The sequence below is a fragment of the Bos grunniens genome, chromosome 1, assembly GCF_055505025.1.
Source record: "Bos grunniens cultivar Pamir isolate PY7600 chromosome 1, Bosgru_T2T1.0, whole genome shotgun sequence".
Lineage (NCBI taxonomy): Eukaryota > Metazoa > Chordata > Mammalia > Artiodactyla > Bovidae > Bos > Bos grunniens.
Window position 1 is genome coordinate 31779541 of NC_141165.1, and position 9858 is coordinate 31789398.

The following is a 9858-nucleotide window of genomic DNA, read 5'->3' on the forward strand; positions in this document are numbered from 1 at the left end:
CCATCTGCATAAAGTCTGTCACTGTTTCCACTGTTTCCCCATCCATTTGCTATGAAGTGATGGGACTGGATGCTATGCTCTTAATTTTTTGAATGTAGAGTTTTAAGCCAGCTTTTTCACTCTCCTTTTTCACTTTCATCTAGAGGCTCTTCAGTTCCTCTTCACTTCCTGCTGGAAGGGTGGTGTCATCTGCATATCTGAGGTTATTGCTATGGAGATATGGATATTATCTGAGGTTATTGATATTGAAACTAAATATTTGTCTATCTATCCTATTTGCACGTCTTCTTTTGTAATTTTTCTTGCTCATGTCTTTTTGCCATTTTTCTGTTGATATGTCTCTCTTTTATTATATGTGACTTTTATGGATTAAGAATTCTCTCCATGGCTTCCCTGGTAGCTCAGTGGTTAAGAATGTGCCTGCAAATGCAGGAGATACGAGTTTGATCCCTGATCATGGAGCAGCTAAGCCCATGTGCCGCAAGTATTGAGCCTGTGCTCTAGAGCCCAGAAGGCACAACTGTTGAACCCATGTGCTGCAACTGCTGAAGCCTGCACACTTCTAAGCCCCAATATATTAAGCCTGCAAATTAATTTCAAGACAAGTAGCATCTTTTCAGGCTTCCCAGGTGGCTCAGTGGTTAAAGAATCTGTCTGCAATGCAGGAGGCACCGGTTGGATCCTTGGGTTAGGAAGATCCCCTGGAGAAGGGCGTGGCAACCCACTCCAGTATTCTTGCCTGGAGAATTCCAAGGACAGAGGAGCCTGGCAGGTTACAGTCCATAGGGTCACGAAGAGTCGGACGTGACTGAAAGTGATTGAGCACACATATATAGCATCTTTCACTATCTAGGCTTCTTTTTCCAACATGGTTTATTTTCCTGTGTACTCAAATAGCTAACTTGCTATATATTCAGTAAAATATCTACAACATAATATCTTTGAAAAACCTATAAAATCATGCAGAAGTGTGATTCGACCCAAGCAGTCCTGAACCAGCAATCAGGAAATGGATCCTTGCTCCAGCTCTGTCACCAATTGACCGTATGAACTTGAATGATGAGCATTTTTAGGTCTCAGTGTTTTCACCTGTAAAGTGAGGAAGATTTGATGAAGACTTCTCTAAGACCTCTCCAGCAACAGCAGTGCATAACTGCATGAATCGTGTTGCAAAATTTGTACAGCAAGTGGTCCCTTCCAGGAAGAGAATGTTAACTCTAGCTCCCAGCACTGGCGTCCACGGGCACGCACAGAACTGTGATTGAACGCATCCACCTACTGCTCCTTAGATGAAAGTCAGTAAGAAACAGAAGAACTGTGCGCACTATGGAATTAGTTTCATTTCTTACCTTTTCTAGCGCTCAGTGCTGTGATAAAGACAAATTTAAAACCACCCCATCATGCCATTGTTGCCGTTCTGAAGCAGGGGTGAGATGTGAGCTTTCAGTGGGAGGAGGTGGGCCTCATGTTGGAGGCATGGAGCCGTGGGCACTGTTACCATTTTGCAAAGCTCCAGGGAAGCGAAACAAAAGAAATGGAGCTGCTTTGAAGGTCCCTGCCAAACTTTTCTTAAGAGCAACAGGATTAGAAGGAAAATGAGGCTTCTAAGAGCATGACCAAGCATTTAATACCCCCTTGGAACTCACAAAACAAAAACACAATCATCTTCACTTCACCATTAAAAAGAAAACACGAAGGACAGTGGCTTTGCTTGATCTCATTAATTGGATTATAAAGCTTCGATGGAAATTCTGTTGCAAAGAAGTGACCAAAGCTTTATGGCCAGGACAAAATAACTCAGAGCAAAGCATTGGGTCCACTCAAGACCTTTCATCCCTGGAAAAATGGGGCTTAATTTCTACGTCATAAATGGTTTGAATCTGCACAACTTTTCTTATTGCTTTTGAAAGCAATTCAGTTTCAAGAACAAAGGAAGCTTGACCGCAGTTTGGTGATGGCCATTAATAGCTCTCATTTAGATGGATATTTTGGCAAGCTGTTTTTTTTTTTTTTTTTCCCCATTATCACACAAAAAAATGAACTGGTGATGCCTAAGCAAGCAGGAGAAGAGTTTAATATATTGGCAGATAAAAACACAGCACATACTGAAGGAATGTATTATGGACATAAGCCATAAAAATGTTTTCAATTTCTTTTGGTGCTAAGCTACATCATAAGAAACTAGTCAATTTCTGGAGAGTCACTTGAGGCAATTTGCATATAGAATGTTTATTGCAGGATGGCAGCTGTGACTGAATAAACGCTGCCAGTCCTTGTGCATGTTGCCTCTCGTCTCTGTCCAGGCTACCAGCATCTGGAAGTTGTGGCCATGCTGCATTAAGAAAAATGATTCAAGGGATTAAGATACACTGTTAAATCTTTCCCACAAAGTTTATATCATTTTGACTTAATTTGCAGCTAATTGATGTAGTCCTGTTTGAGGTTTCTCGGAGTCCTCTTAAGGGACTCTTTCAACATCAAGAGAAATAAATGCTTTCTCCCAACTCCAGAACCTTCCTTTTCTTTTCCTTTGTTCTGTTTTTTAAAAGAATAAATTCACCCCGTCTGTACACACCGAGATCCTGTCCCATTTCATTGTGCAAAACAGCTTACTGTGAAGCCTTCTTTACAACTGGATTCTGGGGAAGCTTTTAATTACGCACTAAGGGGAGGGGGATTCATGTGCATGAAAGAATGATGAAAATGCTATGAAAAGTGACAAGGAGTAAAAGAGAGGATAATATGTCAAATTAGAAAGGCAAACAGACACATTTCTTTGACTTCATTCTAGATGGAAGAAAGAGGGAGTTTCTGCAAACAGAAGGTTTCTTTTCCCTGGGAGCCCTGGGAAAGGATGGGGGTGGGGGAGTGCAGAGCCAGCCCACAGGTTGCAGCTCCTGTGAATTTCCTGGTCCAGATAGAGTGAGAGCAGTAGACCAGCTCCGCTTTCGCTTCCGGTTGCCTTTGAGGTCTGGTCCTGATGCTGAGCAGCCTGAGAGCTCCGCCTCTTTCCTGACTGCCTTCCACAGGCTCCCAGTGTTTCTCAAGAGCAAATGTCACCAACTGAGGTTGGTCTTCCACTTCTTGCAGGTCTAAATCAGTTCTCTCAGCTGTATTTGCTCAGGGCATCCTGGGGGTTTCCTTCCTGGCTCCCATGCCGTCTGTAAGTATGCACTGACTTGCGTGCTTACTGGTTTTCCTGTCCTGACTGTACCTCCCTGCCAGGGCTCTGCTGTGGCTCCCCAGTACCTGGAACAAGTGCCCAGTGCATCCTTGGTGACAGATTAGCGAACTTCTTGGTTTTCTGAGGAAGAATCATCGCCACTCCCATCTCTGCCTTGCCCCAGCAGAATTCTACAACAGCTTGATTTCCATCTGTCTCCATTTTACTTTCTCACTCCCCTCCTCTGTCCTTCCCTCCTTCCCCTATTCATTTGTAACAACTTTATTGGTTTCCTTGTTTTTTTCTCCCATGTTGCTCTAGAAGGAAACAGATGGGTAGAGGATTTCAGATGAATACTGAATATCACATCCCCATTGATGAGATCATTTCAGACTTTTCTAAAATTACTCTTCACGGTTGCATGGCCAGGGAGAAAATATCCCTGGGTTTTTGAGAGTGGGGGGTGCTGCTGCCAGATTTAAATTGTTATTAAAGAGACAAAGACTCACCAGGGTAAAGCTTCTGGAAAGTTTTCTTTAGCCATAGAGTATATTCAGTAAATAGCATTTACCTGGAGTTATGCTGGGCGAGAACTCCTTCTGTGTGTGTGTGTGTGTGTGTGGTTACTTGTCATTGTGTCTAAATGTCATATCTGGGAGAAATTATCTTCCTTTAGGCATTTCCAATAGCATCTGCCTTGGGACTGCCAATAGAAGATTACTCAGCCCCAGAAAGAATATTTTAATGGCTCATATAAATAGAATTAATGGGCTTTCTTGATGGCTCAGTGGTAAAGAACTCACCTGCCAATGCAGGAGATTTGCGTTCGATCCCTGGGTCAGGAAGATCCCCTGGAGAAGAAAAGGGCAACCCACTCCAGTATTCTTGCTTGAGAAGTCCCATGCACAGAGGAGCCTGGTGGGCTACAGTCCATGGGGTTGGAAAAGAATCAGACATGATGTAGTGACTAAACAACAATTAATAGCATATGATTGTTTTCTCCTCCCTTTAAAAAATGTGGTCACATGTGTCAGATAGGCAATGCCATGCCTTGAGTATATGAAAGACATTCCAGGTATTATTGTCTGCTTCTTAATTTGATTATCACAACCCTTACTCTCCAGAAAATGAAGTGGATGTGGGCTTGGCTCCTTCAGAGAAGCAATCTCAACTTTGTCAGCACTAAGCCTGTCTTGTTGTTGAGCCCATCTCTAGCATTGATACTATGAGCTGAGTTGTGAGATTCAAAGATCAAGTGGAGCCTGCCACGGTACTTGGGAGCTAAATCCCCTCTCTTCCCAGTGATGTCCATAGCAATTTGACTCTAGGTCAGCCACCTCTCTCTCTCACCTTCATCTCAGCTTGAGAAGGGCTGCCCTGGTGCAAAACTGCAGTGAGTCTCGACATTTAAGTGCGGACAGGGAGATCTGTTGGTTACCTAGCAACGTGGCAACAGAAGCATCCTTGTGCTATTTAGTTTTTCAAGTAATGAAATGATAGTCGCAACATTTTGCATTTAAACAGCACAGTCTCCACGGACCTGACAGTCTGTTGTAAATAGAGAAAAGGAGCCACAAGAACCCACTCTCCAGGGATGGCTAGCTCCATTTTACAGGTGGCTAAGCTAGAGCAAACACAGTAAAATGAACTTGGGCTCATTTTACATGAGTGGCAGAACTAGCTAGGAAGCATGCAGAACTTCCAACCAATGGAAAAGGCTAAAGAAAAGAATCTGTAAACCAGCTCATTTTTTCTCATTAAACTTTTCAACTCCTAGGGAGTAGAGAATGTGTTCTTCATATGTTTTGAAAAGTACTTGCCTGACTGCTAAATTATAGATGAAGTCAGTGGGTAGGTGGTCTGTCTTGCAACCTCAAGGCTGAAAAGAAAATCCACTCTAGCAAGGTTTGCAAAATGTTGTTAGTTTTCTAAAATTGCAGTTATTCTGGGATTGTTTTTTGAAAATGAAATTCATTTCTGATCCGAAGGTTGTTACTGTTACTTGTCCCTGCTTTTTTTTTTTTTTGCTAACAGTACTGGCTTTAAAAAATTGGTCTTTTTTTTTTTTTTTTTTTCTGATACTCCTTCCATTGAGAGAGAGAGTTTTTTTAATCTCTCCTTGAGTCTGGGTGGGCTTATGACTGATTCAACCCATAGACTATTGTGGAAATTGTGCTAGATGGCTTCCTAGGCTGATTCATAAAAGGTGATACAGCTTCCCCCCTGTTCATTGAAACATTTACGTTGGGAGCCCAATGAAAGAAGTCCAGCTATTATGAGCCCACCATGCTGTGAGGAAACCCAAGTCACTCTGTGGGGCTATGCATAGGCATTTTGGTTAACCATCCCAGCTGAGCTCAGCCTTTAAGTCATTCCCACCCAGGAACCAGATTATTTGACTGAAAAAAACTTCAGATAATTATGCTGATTCCCCTCCACCCCACTACTCCACACATTCCCATGGTCACATCAGAAACCCCAGACATTGCAAAACATAATAGTCATTCTTTCTGTACCTTTCTAAATTATCTGTAAGAATGATGAGCAGTTTTGATACCTACCCACACCTTCAGCTGAGAGCCTTGGTTGACGAGTTCTTTGCTTGTGTGTTTCAAAGCATTGTTTATGCCATGTGCTGCCTTGATCCTGGTTATCCCGAAGAATACCCACTTCTCACATTTCAGCTGGCTGAGCTGGGTTGGAATTCAATCCGGCTGGCTTGCCAGGTAGCCCTTCAGTCCTGACTGAGGTCTTTGGGATGCTGCTGTCAAGTATAGAAAAGAAAAACAAGTCACATCTACCCAGCTGTGACCGACGGACTCCTGAGAACGGCAGCTGTGTAGACCCTGTGTCCTGAGTGATGGGCCATGGCCACTCAACTGTGTAGTCTCACGTCCAGAAATGCACAGTTCAGTCCTTTCTTTATGTGTGTGCATTTGCATTTGCTCACTGAGGCATTTCCGTGGTGCTCAGGATAGTGCATTATTTTTAAAGAGGAATTTTTGGTTTCAATGCTTCTTGCAGACTTGCAGAGGAAACCTGCTGAATCACCACAGGTGGCCAAATGCTGGGGCCAGAGCTGACATCTGATGGGGTTTGTGATTGAGAGGCCGTCAACAGTGCCAGCCTCAGGCATCTGTGAAGGGATAAGGAGGTCTTATTAGGAAGGAGTGTTGCCTTCTGGGACCCTACTTGTCATCCTGGTGGTGGTTGTTTAGTCACTAACTTGTGTCTGACTCTTTTGTGACCCCATGGACTGTAGCCCTCTAAGTTCCTCTGTCCATGGGATTTCCCAGGCAAGACTACTGGAGTGGGTTGCCATTTCCTCCTCCAGAGGATCTTTCTAACCCAAGGATTGAACCCAGGTCTCATGCATTGAAGGTGGATTCTTTACTGTCTGAGTCACCTTTTTTGGTTACAGAGAAAATACCTGAGCTGTTAGATACACCTAGGTTTGAAGCCAAACTTGCCATCTAGATACTGTTTGATCTTGGGTCCCTGAGTCTGCTCTTCCCCATCCCCCCCCCCATGGAAATGAAAATAATGCTTAAATCAGGGTTGCTGGAAGGATTAAATGAGCTCATTGCATGGCACAGGGCTCAATAAAATGTCCTCTCTGAAAATATAAGTGCCATATCAAGGATTTCTGTAATACAAAGAGTCCTTATCAGTGAGTGCTCACTCATCACTAAATGATAATTAAAGCAAGGATTGGCAGGAACTAAGTGGAGAGGGTCAAAGGGGAGAGAGAGAATCTGGTAGAAATGGGTAAGAACACCAAAGACACTGATTTTCTCACCTCACAGCTTACCCAGATGTCTGGCCTTTTATGGAAAACTAGTATACATAGAGTTGGCCAAAAAGTTTTTTTGGGTTTTTCTATAAGATCTTAAGGAAAAATCCTAATGAAACTTTTGACCAACCATATATGTGTGTGTATATATATATATATATATATATATATACTCACCACACACATTATATACACGTAATATATATAATGTATATATGTTAAATATATATTTTAATCCCTTCTAAGGTATATATATATAATACGTATAGTATATGAGTATACTATGCATATTATATATATATGTATTATGTATATACATTTAATATATATTTTTAAATCAATTTGGAGGTACACTTTAAATATCTAAGGTACACTTTTTAATATCTCCGAATTTTGAATTCATTTGACAATTTATGGCCTTATAATTACAATTTTATATGACATGAATATGAACATATTTCATAATTGTGGCATCTTAGTTTTGATGAATATAGTAACACTTTTATTAACAACAATGGTTCATTAGGATCTCTTAGAACTGTACCGTCCAAAACTGTAGCCAAGACTGTGAATTTTGAGCACTTGAAGTGTGGCTGGTACAAATGATGATGTGCAGTAGCACGAAAAAGTCACCAGAGGCTGGAAACTTCTATATGAAAATAAATAATGCTAAAATATCTCCTTAATACTTTTTTGTTGATTATGTGTTGAAAATGCTAATACTTTGGCTATATTGGATTAAGTAGACTGTATTATTAAAGTTGATTTCATCTTTTTATTTTTCAAGGTCACTAGAAACTGTTAATTTCCACATGCAGACAACTTTTCTTTTCTCCTGGAAGTGTTGTTTTAGAACAAAGGTCTTGGAAGCCATCTGCTGTGACCACCCTGTAGAAATGGATACACTTCAGTACTAAATTTGGTTCAAATGTTGAGACTGATTAAGCCACATCTCAAGAGGGGACGAAAAACTTTGCTAGTCACATAATGAGGCACTCCGGGGAGAGCAGCGTCAGTCCTGGGTGGTTCCAAAAATAGCCTGAGAGCTGAGGAATGGGAGACTGGTTGTGGTTTTTGTAGCCATTTGGGGATAGAACTGGGTTCCCATGTGCTGGCAGAAGCTTGAGTGACTTGAAAGTCCTTGGAGGGAACATCTGGGATTTCTTTTCAGCTTTTCCAGATGTGGGGCAGAAGGGGAAGAGGGAAAGGGAAAGTTAAAAGCTGTCAATTCCAGGACTTCCCTGGTGGCGCTGTGGATAAGAATCCACCTGCCAATGTAGGGGACGTGAGTTCAATCCCTGATCCGGGAAGATCCCACATGCTAAGGAGCAACTAACCCCATGTGCCACAGTTATCGAAGCCTGTGCTCTAGGGCCCACATGCTGCAACTACTGAAGCCCATGGGCCTAGAGCCTGTGCTCCACAGCAAGAGAAGCCACCGCTGCGAGGAGCCACCGCCGCAAGGAGCGCACGCACCACTATGAAGAGTAGCCCCCACGAACCACAACGAGAGAAACCCAGCACAGCCAAAAATAAATAAATAAATATTTTAAAAAAAGATATAAGGCTAAAAGAAAACCAAACTGCCAATTCCAACTGCTGATCATAAAAGAGCCAGACTTCTTATTACATGATCTAATCTTGTGCCTTCATTTTACCAAGGAGCACCCAGACACAGAAAGGGGAGGTGACTTGCCTAAGGTCTTCAGCCAGCTAGTGGCAGTGCTGGGGTTGGGATCGAGGCCCCTGGAGATCAGAGATTTTTCCTCTCCTTCACAGCGCTTTGGGGAAAGTTTCCTTGGAGAACAAGGAAATTCTTTCTCCAGGGGACAATAGTCTCCATGTTTTGTGGATCTGTTGGGAAGAAGGAGTGCTGAAGGATGGTAGTCAGGCTTGGCATCAACCACACATCCTGCTCACCACCCCCCGGCTACCCTGTCCCCCCTACTAGGGCAACTCCAGGCCAACTTGGCTGATATTTGATGACGAGCTGGTTCAGGAAAGGGACTTAAAAAGTAAGTAAAACTCAACATAAAATCAAAAGGAAATCAAGAGTTGAAAACAAAGCAAAACAGAAAACCCCAAAACACAAACAAATCCGTGAGAACAGAGTGGGCACTGTGTGCTCACTTTTTTGGACGTCAAAGTGGCTTTGAGTCAGGTCAGCAGGAAGCTCTCACACCTACATTCTACATGAGGATTAAAAACTTCCGTGAGAGGTTATGAGTCCAAGGACAGGAAGTTCCCATTGCAGGTGCAGAGCTAAAATGCTTTACAGAGGAAAGGGAATAAGCTCATTGGGGTTTGTTTGAATACATCCAGGAGACTCATTTTAAGCGTGCAGTGTGCATTTTGGAAACTTGAGTATTTAGGAGACAGTGCTTTTAAGCCAGAGTACTTAAAAACAGGGAACCGGTTTTCAAATCTGAATCTTTGCCTGGATCTTGGCTTCTCTGAAGTGTCAGTAGTTTTGCATTTTCTATTTATTGTATCATACAAAAATCATTCTGAATTTGTGTTGATTTTTCTGGTTTTCTTCCACCCTGGGGAGTCAAGCAAGCTTATCAGTGGAAATGACTTTGGATAGAGTCACCAACAATAACCAATTCCAGCTGACATTTGCTGGGATGCTGGCACACTCTCTGCTGCCTTCCAGGAAGAGCAAAGGATGGAAGGGGTTGACTGAGAGGCAGATAAAAAGCTCCTCCTGGATCACAGCCAACCAAGAGAATTCCATCAGTGTTTGCGTGTAGAGTCAGCTCACAATTGTCTGGCAAATGGGAATGACACACAGAAAGAGGTAGAAGTCGTGGATGATATCCAATTACTTATATTTAGCTTTGAACTGCCTTTCGTTGGGTTGTGCTTTTTAAAATTTTTTATTTTATTTATTTGGCTGTGG

At 42.4% G+C, this 9858-nt stretch overlaps 1 long non-coding RNA gene across 1 annotated transcript; it reads right to left on the bottom strand.

Annotated features, from left to right (window-relative positions):
* Positions 1-858: 858 nt before the first annotated feature.
* LOC147379240 (uncharacterized) lies at positions 859-6060 on the bottom strand. The gene is made up of 3 exons (XR_015158002.1): positions 5725-6060; positions 3967-4086; positions 859-1089 (listed from the first exon to the last, which is right to left on the bottom strand). It is a non-coding gene; the product is annotated as an uncharacterized LOC147379240 (long non-coding RNA).
* Positions 6061-9858: the final 3798 nt, after the last annotated feature.